This window comes from Halichoerus grypus, chromosome 4 (genome assembly GCF_964656455.1).
Source record: "Halichoerus grypus chromosome 4, mHalGry1.hap1.1, whole genome shotgun sequence".
Taxonomy (NCBI): Eukaryota; Metazoa; Chordata; class Mammalia; order Carnivora; family Phocidae; genus Halichoerus; species Halichoerus grypus.
In genome coordinates this window covers 132428787-132446507 of record NC_135715.1, presented here as the reverse complement: position 1 = coordinate 132446507, position 17721 = coordinate 132428787, and the positions used below count along the sequence as shown (strand labels likewise).

The following is a 17721-nucleotide window of genomic DNA, read 5'->3' as shown; positions in this document are numbered from 1 at the left end:
GTATCCTATAGACAGTGATCATAACTAGCAGGTATTACTATGTTGACCAATACTAAAGGTAACATTTTTTTGGCTTACTATTCATATTTCTAATTTCTAAGTGCACATAAGGAAGTCTTAGGCATTTTCCCCTAACATTTCTTTGAAGAATTCCCAGATCTCAGGATATGACTGGAAGTTTTTTTTGAGAAAATGGTATTGATCTTAAACAGTTATATTCTTTCCTCCAGTAGAAGCTTGGTAATGCCTTTTATAGTTAGTATCAGCTTTATGACAATTAGATCTTCAGGTAAAGTCATATATTTAAAAGGATTCTGGGGCTGGTAACAAGCAAGCAACATTTTGATTCTATCGCATCTCTGATATCGCTGCTGCTTTTATTTCCTAGCAGTTGGCTTCTTTTTCTCTGCTTGAAATTCTTCCTAGCCAGTTTTTATAGGGCTTCTGCTCAGACTCCCTTATTCAATCTTGTGCCTGTCCTGTTCTAATAGAAACTTAGACTTTTACAGATGGAGGAAATCTTAGCTATCAGCTGGTCTACTTGCATTATTTTATAGATAAGCAACTAAACCCTGGAGGCAAGGAGAGGGGCCTGAAAGGAGTGAAAGGGAGGTGGTGAAGCCCTTTGCCTGAGGGCATGTGGCCGAGGTCAGAGCTAAGATCGAAACTCGAAACTCGATGTTAGAGTAAACCCCGGCTCCTCTTTGTGTCTTTCTAATTGATCATTTTTAGATACATGTTACTTGGAATGTCCTCAGCCTGGTTGGTTGAGGAGGCCTCTAGATTGCTTTTCTGTTGATCCTGACCTGTCATATGAGAACAAGTATGATGAAAAGATCACCTTGGTCAATCCTCTTAAAAAAAAATTGGATGGGTCACATGTCTCAGGTCTAAGAGGAATCTCAAGTCTAAGAGGATAGGTTAATTACAGCCATGCTTTCAGCTTGATCCAGAACTTATGTCACGTCAGTGCCCCAACTTTCAAAGACTGTACCTCCGGATCTATTTTTCAAAATCTTGGGCCATCAAAGCACATTCCTAAGGTCTCCGGGTTTCATAGTACAGACTGCTACATGAATAGGTTTTTAGTCTTAATTCAAGGTAATTGTTAGGTCATTGTTAATCATTGTCCATGTTCTCTAAGCAGGCACTCTAAGAAACACTGACAGGTTTTATTTTATTAAATGAAAATATTTAATTAAAAAACTTAGAAACTAGAACGCTGGCCAGGATCTCACCAATGTTAGAAAGATTTGACATGTTTCAGCCTGAGTTTTGGGCTGTTTCTTTAACATGATCAGATTGGTTGTTGTTTTGAAAATCAGAGACATTTCTTTGATGCTCCATGTGTTCTGTTGGGGTCCATGCAGATGTTCCCTAAGCAATTTTTTCACAATCTCAGCATGGTGAAATGAAGTGGGAAGAGTGTGAGATTTTAGAATTAGAGGATCTGGGTTTACTGCCATTTACTATGTGGGAAATTCAGGACAATGTACTCAACTCTTCAGGTCAGTTTTCTTATCTGTAAAATGGGCACATATCTACCTTATAGGGTATTATGCCAGTTAAATGAGATGAGTGTGAAATGTTTTATGGATTGTGAGGTCTTACATACATATTTCTATCCATCTTTATTAACCTCTTCAAGAATTTAACTTCTTTTTCAAACTTGAGAGGATACTATAGTATCTTTTTTTTTTTTTAAACACTAGTGGTTCTTTGATGCATCTGTGCATGCTGGTATAACATATTCGTGGCTACAACTTTACATATTAGTTTAGACACTTATGTTTGTAAATGACAGAAATCTAAACTAAACTGCCTGGAGCCAAAAAGGAAGTTTATTGAAATACATAATTGAAAAGATACTGCTATTAGGTTGGACCATATGGAATTGCTGTTTCTCTAGACAGCCAAATATTGGCAGTTTCTTTTGGCTCAACCTAATATAAAATGGGGGCTCAGACTATGTCAGGCTGATCTGGTTTCTCTATCTCCTGACTCTGAGATGACTCTGTTCTCAGATGTGTTCTTTAATGTTCTAAGATGGCCGTCATGGCTCCTGGAGCTACATCCTTTCATGTCATGTCCATTGGGAAAGAGCAAGAGTTTTTGTCTTAATTTTTCCTAGCAAAAGTCTCAGTTGCATCTTGGGCTCTGCTTAGGTCACAAACTTCATTGGAGAACCAATCACTGTATCCATGGCATGAAGTGTGTCCATGGCTTAGGCTTGGGTCATATGCTTGGTCCCTGAAGTCATGGACTAAGGTTGGACTGCAGAGGGAAATTGGGGAGGGCTACCAGTGAACAGAGGCTGGGCTGCAAAAACAACATGGGTCTAGGACACCTTATCAGGTAAAACCAACTGATGTTATTTTTATTTTATACATGATGACAGACTTACAGGGCTATAGAAATTTCTCAAGAGCATGCAGTCCTGGGATAACTCAATGAATTGAAGGGGGTAAAGTATTGAAAATATTAAGGCAAAAGACATGATGCCCTGTGTTCATGTGATCATGTTGCAACTTTAAGTTTAGGAGAACAGGAGAAAGAAGGACTTCTCTAGAAGGTTTACTTGTAGCCTAAAGGATTCTTATTTATTTATTTATTTATTTATTTTTAAAGATTTTTTATTTATTTATTTGAGAGAGAGAATGAGAGAGAGCAAGCACATGAGAGGGGGGAGGGTCAGAGGGAGAAGCAGACTCCCTGCTGAGCAGGGAGCCCAATGCGGGACCCGATCCAGGGACTCCAGGATCATGACCTGAGCCGAAGGCAGTCGCTTAACCAACTGAGCCACCCAGGCGCCCTAAAGGATTCTTATTTAGACCAGACTTGTGATGGACAAGAAAGTTCTGGAAAATGAGCTAAAAGAACAGAGTACAGGAGCTCTTGAGTACATTGTATGATTTCATTTTTTAGCGAATCCTAGGCCCTTTTTCCTTTCCCAACTAACTCTGCTCTCTTGTTTATATTCTTAAGACTTTGTCCCTTTTCCAGGCAGGAGGCCTTGGCTATGAGAATGGGGTGGAAAGAAAGAAGAGAGGAAGGTTTGGAGACATATTAAAATGCTTCTATGGAGACAGACTACATCTTGGTGCAAATCCAAGGGTCTTTAGCATTTAACCTGAGGACTGCTTCTGTAAGTGGTAGAGCAGGTTCTTTCACACCTCCCTGGATTAATTCAGAAATGCCAAATATATGCGCACTCTGCCAATGGTTATTTTGCTGGCCTATAAGTCTTATTCTAATAGCATGTGCTGAGAAACTAGAAACATTGTCATTCCAAAAGTAAGATGGGTACTTCTGACTTAGGACAGTGCCAAAACACAATGCAAGGAAATAATAAGTCTTTCCAAGAAAAGTGACAGGTTAGACAATGTGAAGTTTCATGTTGAAAGCTCTATGCTTTTAGTCATTAGCCCTCAGGTCATGCCTGACCCCCAAGGTTATTGGGAACAGGGAGAAATGAATGAAAGGAGGAAATGTAATTACCATTCTGTGCATTGAAAAGTTAAGCCACTGTTACCATGGATACAATGGCTTGTTTATTGTCCAGATCTTGAGATCCAAGTTTGTAAGCAATACCAGAGGTCTCCTTTAAGTTTATGTACTCTCAGTCAATAACACATGAAGATTCTTTCTTAGTAACTTTGACAATAAGCCTTTACTCACTGATCTACTGATTGACATTAAGTAACAACATAACCTACTTTTGACGGTCCAACAGGTGTTAAGGAAACCTGAAAAAGGGGAAGGGGAAGAAGATAGTAGCTACAATTAGGTTATGCTAGACTTTCTTGAATTCCCATATAAAAACATCCTGTCCTGTTGTGTCAGAGATTTGCTTGTCACTTTGGGCCCAATTTTTGGTTTTTATCTCATTAACAAGGAGAAGCTTTGCTGAGTAAAGGCTGAAAAATCAAAATCAATTATTTAATAGGAAAATCCTCAAATAAAGTTGAATTTAAGAATGGAGGTTTTTTTTTTTAATCTGAAATATGTCAATCTTACCCACATTATAATCTCATTAAAGGAGAGGAGAAAATGTCAGCATGTGCTTCCACACTGGTTTAATTTTGATGTGGGGAAGGGTGTGGAGGATACTTTTTGTTGTGAGAAACCAGAAACCGAAAACCTACCTCAAACCAGCTTAAACAATAAGGGGTATTTATTGGCTCATGTTAAATAGAAAATTCTGAGGCAGAGTGGGGTTCAGGTGAGGTGCAGTCAGGGCTCCAGTTCTCTTTCTTTGTGTTTTTCTTGACTCTACTCTCTTCTAGGTTTCAGCTTTGTTTTTAGTCTGGCTTCCCCTATTGTTACATTATAGCTGCCAGAGCAAATGGGGCTACATGTTTCCTTGATCATATCTAGGGGCAATTCACCTGTGAGAAATTTGGTTATGTTCTCAAAAGCATTATTTCATTACAACTTAATTTCTAGAGACCCTAGATAGAAGTCAACCAGCTCACCCAACTTGGTATATCATCAGAATACCTAGGGAGCTTTAAAAAGTAGATTCTTCGACCAGAACCCGTACTTACTCAATCAGGAGTATGGGCATCTGTTTTTCAAGAGTTTCCAGTTGATTCTGAAGGGCCAGACAATTTGGGAACAACTGATCTAGGTAGCCTCTCATTTTTTTAGTTTTGTAACTAAAGGTATACTAACTGCCACTGTAAATTTCTTCCAGTGGTAGTTAAAGTACACTCTGTTAAATCCGTACTTTCTTTTGGATGGGGATGTTACAAGGTAGTAAAAAGGAAAACTAGTCTTTCACATCTAGTACTGCCCCCATTCCTGGCCATCTCCTTTCCTGGCCGACATGACAATCTCTCCCTAGAGCCACTGTTTGTGTCTTAATTGTGTTCTTTGCTCTTTCCCTGGACACCCTTGAAGTCCTTCCTCCCACTCTAAGAACCTTAGATTCTTTGAGCTGAAGAACCTTAGATTCTTTGAACTGAAGAGCTATTGGAGGTCTTCTAATCCTTTCTTACCCAAATCAGACAGATTTCTCTATAACCACTGTAATCTCTCTCCTCCAATTTATCCCAGAGTATCCCGACAGAGCCTGCTGGCATCTAAAGCAGGCATCTCTCCCATGGTTGGAATGTGAGTATCGGAAAAACTTGCAGCTCATTTCTTTTACATCCTAAGCCCAATTCTTTGTTGACCCCACTGGGACTTAGAGTCCGTGATCCTACCACCTTTACACTGTCCCTTAAATCCTGCATTTATTTATTTCCTCAGCTTGTATTTTTATGACTCATCATTAACATCACTTCCTTGCCTATACTGCCAGCAGTCTGGCCCCTTTGTCTTGCTCTCCTGTGTTCTGCAAAAGCCCAGTCTTGGTTAATCTTATAGGCCACATCTGCATTGCTGTAGCTGAATTTGGCAGGAGAAAAACACAAAACTATGTTGACTGGTCTCACCATAAATTGAAACTAATCTCAACCTCAGACTTGCTTCCTGGCTAGGCCATTTGCTTTCCTACTTCCTTACATCTTCTCTTTCTTCAAACTTCGAACACCACCTGCTCAGATGACATTGCTTCTTATAAATGTGAAAATAGAAGCCATCAGAAGAGAACTCCACAAGCTCCCATAACTCAGCCATCATCACCTGCATGCATTCTGTCCATATATTCTATCTTCCCTCCTGTTACTGTGGATGAAGTTTCCATGCTCTGAAGTTCAAGCAGTTCATTCATGTTTTAGATTGAATTCTGTCTCATCTCTCACTAATTGTCTCCTCTCTTTTCCCCACATTCCTTTCTATCACCCTATTTTCTCTGTTCCTCTTTACGGCAAAATTCCTTCCCAGATTTGTCCATATCCACTGCAGTTTCTCTCCAATTTTTCTCAAATCCATGCCATTCAAGTTTTTGCTCCCACTTTTGATAGTTACATCTTTTGCCATGGTCAATAATGATCTCCATGCTGTTAAATCCAATAATCCATTCTCAGTTCTTGTTTTATTTAACTGATAACAGCATCGGACCCAGTGTATCCTGCCTTCCTCCACGAAACACGTAATTTGGCTTTTAAGAAACCACATTCTCCCGGTTTCCATCTTCCCTTGCTGGCCTCTGCTTGCTATCTTTTTGGTATCTCAGGCTTGTTCCTGTCCATCTCCCTGACTGCTTTTCATTTCTATGTACACTACTTCTTTGGAGACTCATCCTGTCTCATGGCTTTACCATCTGTATGTTGACAACTTCTAAATTTATGAATCTAATCCAGACCAATACCCTAAACTCCAGACCCACAAATCCAACTGCTTATTTGACATATCCACCTGGCTGTCTAATAGTCATCTTAGACTACGTCCAAAACTGAACTCCAGATCTTCACTAATGCCCTAAACCTGCTTTCTACATAGACTTTTCAATCTTAGTAAATGGCTGGTCCATCCTTGCTCAGATTCCAAACCTTGGACTCTGCTTTGACTCCTCTTTTTCTTTTATACCTCACATCCAATCCATCAGAAAATCCCATTGTTTTAATCTTCAAAATGTATCTGGAATCCAATCACCTTTCACCATGTTTTTTGCTACCACACTGATCCAAGTCATAGTCAACTTTTACTTAGATTATTGCAATAACTTCCTTACTGGTCATCCTGCTTCCCTTCTGTCCATCTTCTGTCTACTCTCAACACCTGTTTAGAACATCAGTCAGATCATGTTACTCCTCTGTTCAAAAGCCCCAATGGCTTCTGTTACACACAAGTTTGGTTGTCCAGAAACAGACACTGATGTTCATTACGATCATTACCTTTGAAGAGAAAGGAGGAAGCAGGAACAGCAGAGGAAGAAGTTAAACTGTGAGAAGGCCTCAGTCAACCTAGTGGGGAATCTCTGGAGCAAGAGTTGGCTATGAGTGTTCTGAGTCTGGCTGAAATGGTCTTCTGTGGTTACTAGATGTCGCCTGCCCCAGTAAGGGCATGACCTTGGGCAAGGTGCCCTTCTATAACTGAGGTGGACCCCAATGGAGCTGAGTGAATGTAGAAAGTCCTTGAAGGGGACTTTTGATGACCTAGCTGTGGGTCTACCATCTCTTCCCATCTCAGAGTCAGAGTCCAAATCCTTATGGTGGCCTACAATTCCCTAACCATTTGGCCTTCACATCACTTCCCTGACCTCACATCCTTCTCCTCTCCCCCACTCACAGTGCTCTAGGCATGGTGATAATTTTTGCCTTCTCCCCCCCCCCCCACCAACATAGTACCTTACAGCTTCTGTTCTAGTTTTCTCTCTTTCTGAACATTCTTGCCTCAGATTGTGCATGACTTGCTCCTTGCCTCCTACAGGTCTTTGCTCCTAGGTCACCTTCTCATTGTGGTCTTCTCCAATTCTTTCCTGATTAACTCTCTTCATTGTGCTTAGCATCATCTGACATAATGTATGTGACTTATTTATTTATTTCCTTTTGTCTTTCCTTCTCTAATACCTCAATTTCATGAGGGCAAGGATTTTTTTTTTTAAATGTCTTTTGTTTATTGCTTTATTCCTAGTATCCAGAATCGGGCTAAATAAATAAATATAAGTTGAACAAATGGATAAATGTCATCATGGACTCTCAAGTTAAGAAGGGGCATTGTCAGCTCAGGCCATGTCCCTGGTATTGCCAGCTCTTAATTCCCCCAGGCTCCTGGGGGCCCCATCGAAGACCCAGTAGAGAAAAAAAATTGCTATCTCTATCAAAACAAGTGGCTTAGCAACGCTGTTTCTCTCCATTTGACTCTCCCCTTTCCTCCGTCTCGCTGACCCCCAACTACTGATGATTCCCAATGCATTTGAGAGTAGCTGATTCTGCATCAGTCTCCCTAACTTTTCTAACTTTAACTGAGACACTTGGTTACCCTGTGAGAATCCCCTGTACATACAGAATGGGTCATTCTGCTAGTTTTAGGACAGATTTGATACAGTAGCTTTTACACAAAGATAAGGCAAAGTTTTTAGACATTATGTTAGTGGACTGTCATTCTGTGTTTAACAACACAAAAGAAAGCTGTCTGAGACCACAGCACAGTGAAAACAGCCTTGATCAGACAAAAGGGCCTCTTTGAAGAGGGGAGTGGTTTCCCAACTCAGGGAGGCGGCATGGACTATGGTGGAAAGAACATCACATGTCAAGCCAGGACATTCATGGGTCTTGTTCCTGACGAATGAAGGAAAAATGGGCTCAACCAAAGAAGGCCCAGACTGCTGAAAAATGCCCATGGCTGCTTGTCTTGTGGGCACATTTCTCATTCCAGATCCCATTCTTTTGAGGACTCCATATGCCACCATGACCAAATAAGTTAGAGGCAGAGGAATGGCTCAGTTACATGCATAAATGGGTAGTGATGTTGCAGAAATGAGCTAAAACAATTATGGATAAATATTTTGGAGTGCTTACATGTCTGAAACTATCCTAAGGGTTTTATAGGTATTAATTTACCCACCTCTTCATTAACAATCTGAATTTATGGACAAAGGGCCAAGGCAAAGACAGGTATGATAATTTGCCTAAAGCCATCCAATTACTAGGTGGTGGAACCAAGATTTGAACCCAAAGCCCTTATTCTTACATATTGTGACTGTGGATAAGTAGGAGCAAGTAGAAGATAGTGCCTCTGTACACAAGCAAACAAAGCCTCTTTTAATGGTTCATGTTATGTTAAGATGACCTCATTTCGGAAGCTGGTACCTTTGCAACCCAAAAGTGGACATTTCTGTGTTACTTTGCAGTCATTCATTCAATACGTGTTGATCAAGCCTTCTGCTTCAGGCATGATGTAACTAGTTATATCAGAGGATATAGAGGGGCGCCTGGGTGGCTCAGTCACTTCAGCATCTGATTTCGGCTCAGGTCATGATCTCAGGGTCTGTGCTAGGCATGGAGCCTGCTTAAGATTCTCTCTTTCTCTCTTCCTCTGTCCCCACCTCCTGCTCACTTTCTTTCTTAAAAAAAAAAAAAAAAAAAAAAAAAGGAATGGAGAGATTCCTGTGACATAGGCCTGTCCAAAAGAGCTTACTGTTCAGAAGAGTACATTTCTATTTTAACCTACTTTTCCCTCTACTCTGTAGGTACCCATTGATTCTTGCCTGCTGGCTTCCTCCTCTGCTACCATTCCTTATCTGGCAATATTCTCTTCTCTTTAATTACTTATCTTTTAACTCAAAAGATGACACCCAATTAGAGAGTTCTATTCTAACTTCCTTTTAGGGATGGCAGTGAAGTACAGATTTAAAGGTTGCTGTTTTTTAATATCAATGGAAAAAATTCTTACTAAGGTCTCTTATTCAACATCCTAGAACAAAGTAATGAACAACCAAGTGAGAATGGAGTCTCTATATATCTGAGGAGGCAGCTCTTGTAGAGATGTGGAAGGCATTTGCCTACGGGCTCTGGAGGTGCTGAAAGGTCTCTTGGCCCCCAAGCATCTCTCACCCTGGCCAAAGATGTCTGCTCTGTCACCATTACAACCAGTGCTTTGGAATAAGACATTGTTTCCCCCCTGAAACTAATTTTTATCCCTGTAGGGTAAAGGACTTAGTTGAGATAGCAATGCACAGTAAAAGTTTGCTAGAGCAAGGTTCAGTGAGAACGAGACCCAGAGCTTGTATGTTTTGATGGGGGAGAAAGAAAGGAAGAAGCTGCCAGAAGGTGAGAGAGAGTCTTGAAATTCAGGAGTCAACTTCATCTCTTAATTGGGTTGCTTAAATCAGCTTTTCTAGAAAAAAATGTATTATTGCTTGTGCCTTTTCTTAGGATGACTTTATGGGGAATTTCTGCTGTGAAACTGTCAAATGGATTTCAAAGATAGAACTTCTTACCTTCTAGTATGGCTCTCCTTCCTCAAGTTAGCTCTAGTTGAAATAGGATTGTTAGGAAAAAAGAAGAGGTTGACCCTAAAAGCAACAAAGCTGTAAGACTCTATCAGTCATTCCTTAGGGATTCATCAGTGCCGGGTAAGATGGAGAGGAGGCTTTTGGGTTTAATGTACATGGTAGTTAAACTTTTTCTAGGCCATAATGATGAGTATTGATAGGAAATTCTGGTTTTGTTCTCAGTATGTAATTAATAAAAAGAATTTGCAAATGAGTGAGGTACAATACACATATTTTCTCAAGTCAAATTACTAAATGGTTAATTTTTATGTACCAAAACTCTGAATTTTTTTTTTCCAGTTCACTTCTGCCATAAAAATTTACCTCTTCCCTAATATTTGGTGCAGTGAGGTGTTGAAAGAATTTGCAAAGTAATCATTGGAAGCAGAGATTCTGGAGAAAAACAAAATGCATGGTTTAAAAATTGAACGTACTAACTGGAAGACAGTGAAAGTTAGATGATTCTCGCTGTAAATAATTAAACCCAGCAGTGCAGACAAGAGAAAATGTGGGACTTGAGCTAAGCAGGGTGCATCTTGTATTGAATGCTTTTACTTCCCTGTAAGGGAAATCAAAGAGCTCTTTAATAGTTGTTGCTGATTGTGAATATGTGCAACAAAATCCTACTGTAATCCAGATTTATTTTTCAAACACTTCACTATGATGGAAGGAATGAAAAAGTGAGGGAAGGGGAACGGTGTTTTGCTCTGTTTCCCTTTAGCAAGTCTAAGCGTGATTTGTCATGGTGACCTGGGACTTGGTTCCCTCCAGAGCCCTCTTGCACTAAGGGTGCATTGGCAGATCAAAGACAATTGCCCCCCTCCGCCCCCCAGCCCTGAGAGAAGCAGTGGATCTACTAATTGAGAACTGGATAGCCACAAGAAACATGGGATGTATTCTTTCTGATCTTCTCTGACAATGTTGGTTTTCTTAGACTCCTCCCGGCCCCCTTTTATATTGAGGTGTGTGGGGTGAGTGGTTGGCCTTAACTTTTCTATCTGTAAAAAAGGGGATAAGGTTTCACAATTTTCACAGAAGTGGGCTTGAATATTGGCATTATGAAGTGCTTTGTTTTATTTTATCTAAAAAATTAACAGACTAAAATGGACTTTGTGTAGTATACAGTTCTATCAATTTTGATACATGAATATATTTGTGTAACCACCACCACAATCAAGATTAGAACAGCTCAGTAATACCGTGCCCCCCCATTCCCTCACACTGTTTCTTTGTGATCACACCCTCCAAATACGTTTTGAAGTTAATTTTTTGAAAACTCATTTTCTCATAAGAAAGTTTCAATTGGCTTTGATTTGTTCATTTTTATTCAAAAAGTGTTCTTAGCTCATTTTTTGAAGTAATTCAAAATGACACTGATGGTAAGGTTGCGAGGCTGCTTTTTCTTTATTATCCTTTCATAAAAGGAAAAAACTCTGGAAAGATGGCAGCTCTCTCAGTGTAGCTATATTAAAAAAAAAACAAAAAACAACAACCAAAAAACCCAAACTTGGCTTGTTGCTAGATTGGAATCTGCAAAGAAAACATGCTCAAGAAATCTCCCTTGAAGAGGGAGAAAGAAGTTTATTTTTTATTTAACGATTTACCCTTGACACCTGGGAAATGATTAGTTGATGTTTTCAAAGAAGATTAAGTCAGTGTGGTTAATTAACTGTGGTAATCAGGTGACTCAAATCAATTAACTCCTTGTTAACAATTTCCATCAATTTTGTAAATAAATTACTAAATCAGTAAATTGTACTCTTGAGATTAAAGGCTATTTCCTGATTTATTTTACTGATGACAAATTAGAGATTTTCTCCTTCTCATCTCATTTTCTCCCTGCCAACCTTACTTTTACAAATGAGAACTCTCAACGTAGCTATATTTTGAGAGGAACACACCAGGGTAACTTTTAATATATGGCTTTAAAGAAAAATCAGGCTGAACGACACCTTTGCTCCTTCATCTTAGCAGATTTTGAAAGAATCATTTAGGGAAATTTAATAAGTAAATGTGTACATAATAACATTAAGGGAGAATGCGAGTAGCAAATGATCGAACTCACTTTAGGATAAGCTCTTACTTTTAAGTTCTTCAATGTTTTATTTTCATTCCTTTTTCTAAGTTAAAACTGAATGATAGGTATAACAAGATGAAACAATTTGGCTTTTAGCTAGAAGTAACTGTTAATGGATATCTTAGGTGCTCTATTTAAAGGGAATTTATATAAATATTGGGATTTATCGATTGTATAATCTGTAAAACTTGATTGCAGTTTTAAAATATAGCAATATACAACTAAATGTTGTTTTTAGAATCTTTATAATTGAAAATTTTCTTCCCCACTTTCATGATTTTGTTGTCTTGGTCTCCAGTGAAACAAATGAGCTGGAACATTAAAAAATGATCCCCCCCGTGCCTTTAAATATGCCATTACATTTTCTGAAAGGCGTTGAATATTCTGGGGATTTGCACTGTAGGACAGATGATGTAGGGTTGCTTAGGATCGCTTCAAAAAGGAATATTTAGCATCTTGAATAAGTTCTGAGGAACTAGTACATATTTGCAAAAATTCTATGCTAAAATAACCCACATTTTATAAAGAGAAAATTCTTACAGTTTCCTTGAAGGTAAAGAAGGTAGCCTAAATTGTGGGAATGAACTGAAGCCAGTGATACAAACTTAAATCTCTGGCTGCTAAGTAAAACTTTGGGCTCTTCTTACCACTATAGAAGCTCTCTGACCATGCCCCCACTGCCCCTTCTCCGCCTACCCAAGGATCCTTAATCTCAGGGGCCTACCCTGGACATGGTTACCTGTGGCCAAATCCTTTCTGGTGCTGGGACACTGCCTGGTGTTGGAGTTCGGAGATTTAGCTTGGTCACTTTCCAGATGTGTACCCCACTTGATGGCTCTGAGCTTCAGTTTCCTTGGACTATACAATAGGTGTTAATAATTTCTCTCCTGCAGGCTCCTGAGAATATTTAAAGGACATTGTGAACATGTAAGGTCTTGGCACTTGGTGAGCATTCAGTAAACATTTGGCCCCACAGGGAGCCTGGTGTGAAATCATTCATAGTTGACCAGCTCTTGGTTAGGTCAGTGCAGCGGAACAGCCACCATGCTGTGGTCTTTTGAAATAAAGGAACCACTTGTCAAATACTCTATCCGTAGAACTTGCTTTTTTTTTTTTTTTTTTTTTTTAAAGGAGGTGAAACTATCAGACAAGGAAGCATTAGAAGATAGGCCTTATAACCTGCCTTTCTACCCCCAAAATGTTTGGTTCTTCACTTCTCAGGTCTTCAAAGCACAGATTGAAAGTGTCATGTTACAGAAAATTTCAAACTTCTGAATGGATCCAATATTTCCATTTCATGTGTTCTGTATATGCTTCCTGCAAACCTGGTCCCATGCAGAGTTTACTGATAAGGTCTTATAATTTTGAGGATAGAATGATGGAACCAGGAGGCTAAGTAGAGTCAGGTGTGTCCTCTGGGCAAAGAGAAGAATTTCAAGGGGGAAGAGTATATTTTAAGGTGAACACTTGTCTTTGTGAGGGGTTTTAGGCAGAATGTGTAAGAATCACAATTAATGATGTGTTTTTTCTTTTATAATAGTTTTCTTTTTATTGCATGAAACTAGAGCAAGGTCAGTGAGAAGTTCAAGGGAGTGAGAAAGCTATTAGTCTATCTAGATTTGATTGATAATCGGTGAATATTGTCGTTAATATATTTATTCCACAGACATTTAACTGAGGTCCTATTGTGCCTATAAGTGGAGACACAGATGGAGAAAACATGTAAATAAACAATTGTGCTACATGGCAGCGACAGGTGCTATAATAGAGGTTTGGGAGCACAGGAAAGGAGTGATGAAGTCAAGTAGGCCTGAGGGGGCCAGGAGCCAAGGAAGATCACAAAGATTGCTCTTTGAACTGAGTCTTGAGGAGGCTGTGTCAGCAGGAGATGGAATTGGAAGAGTGGAGTCTTGTAAGACTGTGGAGGACTTCCTATGTCAAGAAGTTTGGTACCTTTGAAGAAATGTTAGGTGGGAAGTGCAATGATCTGACTTTTGTTCTGTAGAGATAATGCTCGCTGCAGTGAGGGAAAGCAGATCAACCAGCTAAGTTAGAGGACAGATGATGAGGGTGGAACTAAACTTGTGGACCAGGAGGTGATGAGAAGGGTAGAGAGCCACTATGGAATATAGAGAAAGCTTTTATTTGTGGCTCTTTTTGATAATTCCTATTATTTGTGTTATAAGTTGAGATGCTTTATCTATGGGAATATTAGACATGTCTTTTTTTTTAGATAGTTCTTTTTTATTATTATGTTATGTTAATCACCATACATCACATCATTAGTTTTTGATGTAGTGTTCCATGATTCATTGTTTGTGTATACCACCCAGTGCTCCATGCAGAACGTGCCCTCTTTAATACCCATCACCAGGCTAACCCATCCTCCCACCCCCCTCCCCTCTAGAACCCTCAGTTTGTTTTTCAGAGTCCATAGTCTCTCACAGTTCGTCTCCCCCTCCGATTTCCCCCCCTTCATTTTTCCCTTCCTACTATCTTCTTTTTTTTTTCTTGACATATATTGTATTATTTGTTTCAGAGGTACAGATCTGTGATTCAACAGACTTGCACAATTCACAGCACTCACCATAGCACATACCCTCCCCAGTGTCCATCACCCAGCCACCCCATCCCTCCCACCCCCCACCACTCCAGCAACCCTCAGTTTGTTTCCTGAGATTAAGAATTCCTCCTATCAGTGAGGTCATATGATACATGTAGACATGTCTTTTCAATGTACATGCATATTAAATACATTCATAACTACTTGATAGTATTTTCTTGAATCCCCGTGTCTTAAGCAGTTCTAGCTTATTGGCCATCTGGGCATGACACATGTGTATGTCTTTGGTTTAGCTCATTGATTCCTGGTTGGTACAGCTCCCTTAGGGAGCATCTGGGAATGTGTAGGCTTGGTTGTCATAATGCCTGAGTGTCACTGCTAGCATTTAGAGGATAGAGGACAGGGATGCTAAACCAGCTGTTATATATAGGACAGTTCCATGCTACAAGGAGCTGTCTAGCCCCAAATGCCAGTAGTGTCTCTATTGAGGGTCCATCTTGGTTGACAGGGAGTGAAGGAACGAATAATACTACTAATAAGGGCATTTACTGAAACTTACTATATCCCTGTGATGTAGTCATCATAGCTCTAGGGTTAAATCCTCAGGTCAGTCCAGGGAGGTTCTATCCCCATTTTACAAATGAGCAAACTGAGGCTCTGGATCTTGCATGCTTAACTCTAATACTCTATTATTTCCACATGCTTTACTCTCTTGATTCTGTAACTTTTATTGACTACATACTCAGTTTAATACAATAAATCAATCAATTATAAGAGGAAAAGGAGAAATAACATTTGTATTGTGTGCTTATAGTTTATTAAATCTCAGAATACATCTCTTGGAAACATTTCATCTAGTTTAGTAGAATACTGGCAAAGTATCACCTCCAAGTGTTTTTTAAAATGTGGAAAATGTTTGATCACATTTACGGATTAGGAGAAAACTCTTTATGAGAAACTCTTACTTGACGGCAAAACAGTTGGTGCTCTATAGATGTCTTGTGAATTGAATTGATTCCATGGAGGCACTAAGTGGCTTTACAGGGTGCTATGATCTTGCAAATTTGTTTTTTACTTCACATAAAAGACCTCAAGCACTCAAGATCTTTGTAATTTGAAGGCATGTGTCAGTGATACAGAATGAAGAATGCGTCTCTTTCTTGGACATGCCTTACCCTTTCTGGCCTCTGTGGCTGTTCCAGCTTGTTTCATCTGCCAGGCATTCCCTCCCCTTGGACCCACGTATTGTAGCTTCTATGCTCCTTCCTCCACAGGGCCTTTCTCTATCTCCACTGAATGTTATCTGAACCTCTCTTAGAGCACTTATCATCGTACCATGAATTATAATTATTTATGTATGTATTTTATCGCTTCTTCTAGAATAGGACTACTAATGCTGAGTTGTGCCTGCCTCCTCTGGTATCCTGTGTCTGGCACAAAGCCATATGGAAGCAGGAACTCGAGAAATCTTTGTTTTAGTGGAAAGTTAAAAGAACCACCATGAGTGTAGTAAAGCAACTCCATCACCTAGGGGAGGTGATAGGACTGTTGTTGTAGAGAAGATTTTGTTTGGCTTGAACAAGATAAACATTTGTTTCTCTCTTACCTAACTAGTCGTAGAAGGCTGGTTTGGTACTCCTGTGGTACCCATCTTCCTGCTGCACCATCCCGTGGTGGTGGCACCCATCCCTAAGGTCACCTCATTGTCCAAAACAGCTGCTGTGGCCACAACCATCCTAGCTCCATGCTAGGTAGTGGAGATGGAGGAGCAGAAGGAAGGGTGTGTTTTCGGTCTTTAAAAGAGACTTCCTAGAAATCCTGGACAATACTACTGCTTGCATTTTTACCTCATTGATTAAGACTCAGTCCCATGACCACACTTCGCTGAGGTCTGGGAAATGTAGCCTTTCAGCTAAAGGCCTGTTCACCTGAATAAAATTGATACTCTGTTCCTGAAGAGGAAGGGGGAATGAATCCTGGGATAGGCTACTTTGGTCCTAGCCATAGATGGTCAGGGGACACTGGCATTTGTTCAGCTTTGCAGATCACATTTTGGGAGGGACAGACAATTTGAACTGAATTTGGGGGAGAGAAACAAGGATGATGAGAGAACTGGAAGCTACGTTATAGGAGGAATGATGGAAAAACTGGGGCTGTTTCTTTTGGAGAGGAGAAGAATCAAGGGAACAATGGCTAGCTCTCTCCAAATATTTGAAGGACCATCATGTGGACGAAAGATAAGCCTATTTTATTTTATTTATTTATTTTTTAAAGATTTTATTTATTTATTTGACAGAGAGAGACACAGAGAGAGAGAAGGAACACAGAGAGAGAGGGAGCACAAGCAGGGGGAGTGGGAGAGAGAGAAGCAGGCTTCCCGCTGAGCAGGGAGCCCAATGCGGGGCTCGATCCCAGGACCCTGGGACCATGACCTGAGCCGAAGGCAGACGCTTAACGACTGAGCCACCCAGGCGCCCCAGGGTAAGCCTGTTTTAAATGATTCTAGGGGATAGGAAGGAAACTAGGCATATAGCAGGCACCACCAGAATGTTGGAATTCAACTTTAAGGTCTTTTTTAACCTTCAGCCTTACATAGTAGAGATCTATTACTGTGCATATTCATCCGTGAGTCTCTGATTTTGAGGTTAGAAATACTCTTGTTCTCTGGTTTCTTTACATCAGAATCCCCCTTTCTTTTTTTTTTTTTAAAGATTTTATTTATTTATTTGACAGAGAGAGACACAGTGAGAGCAGGATCACAAGCAGGGGGAGAGGGAGAGGGAGAAACAGGCTTCCCGCGGAGCAGGGAGCCCGATGCGGGGCTCGATCCCAGGACCCGGGGATCATGACCTGAGCCGAAGGCAGACGCTTAATGACTGAACCACCCAGGCGCCCCCAGAATCCCCCTTTCTTAATGGTTGTAGTGGTGATACAGCCAGAAGCTCAGGATTTTTCCTCTTGTCAGACGTGGCCTCTGTTTACTTCATGCTTGGCTTTTTTCAAAATGTCATTGAGTCAGAAATGATTTCCACACATAGGGTGAAGTGAGAATTCTTAGACTGTAGACACTTAGATTTAAAGGATCAGAAAACACTTGCCTAAAAATAGTAACAATGATGAACATTTGTTGAACACTTAGTAAGGCTAGGCCAGGCTCATACTCCTTTTTCTGTCTTCATATTAACCTTAGAAGTAAGA

The 17721-nt window shown here is 40.1% G+C and overlaps 1 protein-coding gene across 1 annotated transcript in view; it reads left to right on the top strand.

Moving 5' to 3' along the window:
* Positions 1–17721, top strand: part of LRP2 (LDL receptor related protein 2) — a 195627-nt gene that overhangs the window by 3031 nt on the left and 174875 nt on the right. The gene's annotated exons all lie outside the window — the stretch shown is intronic.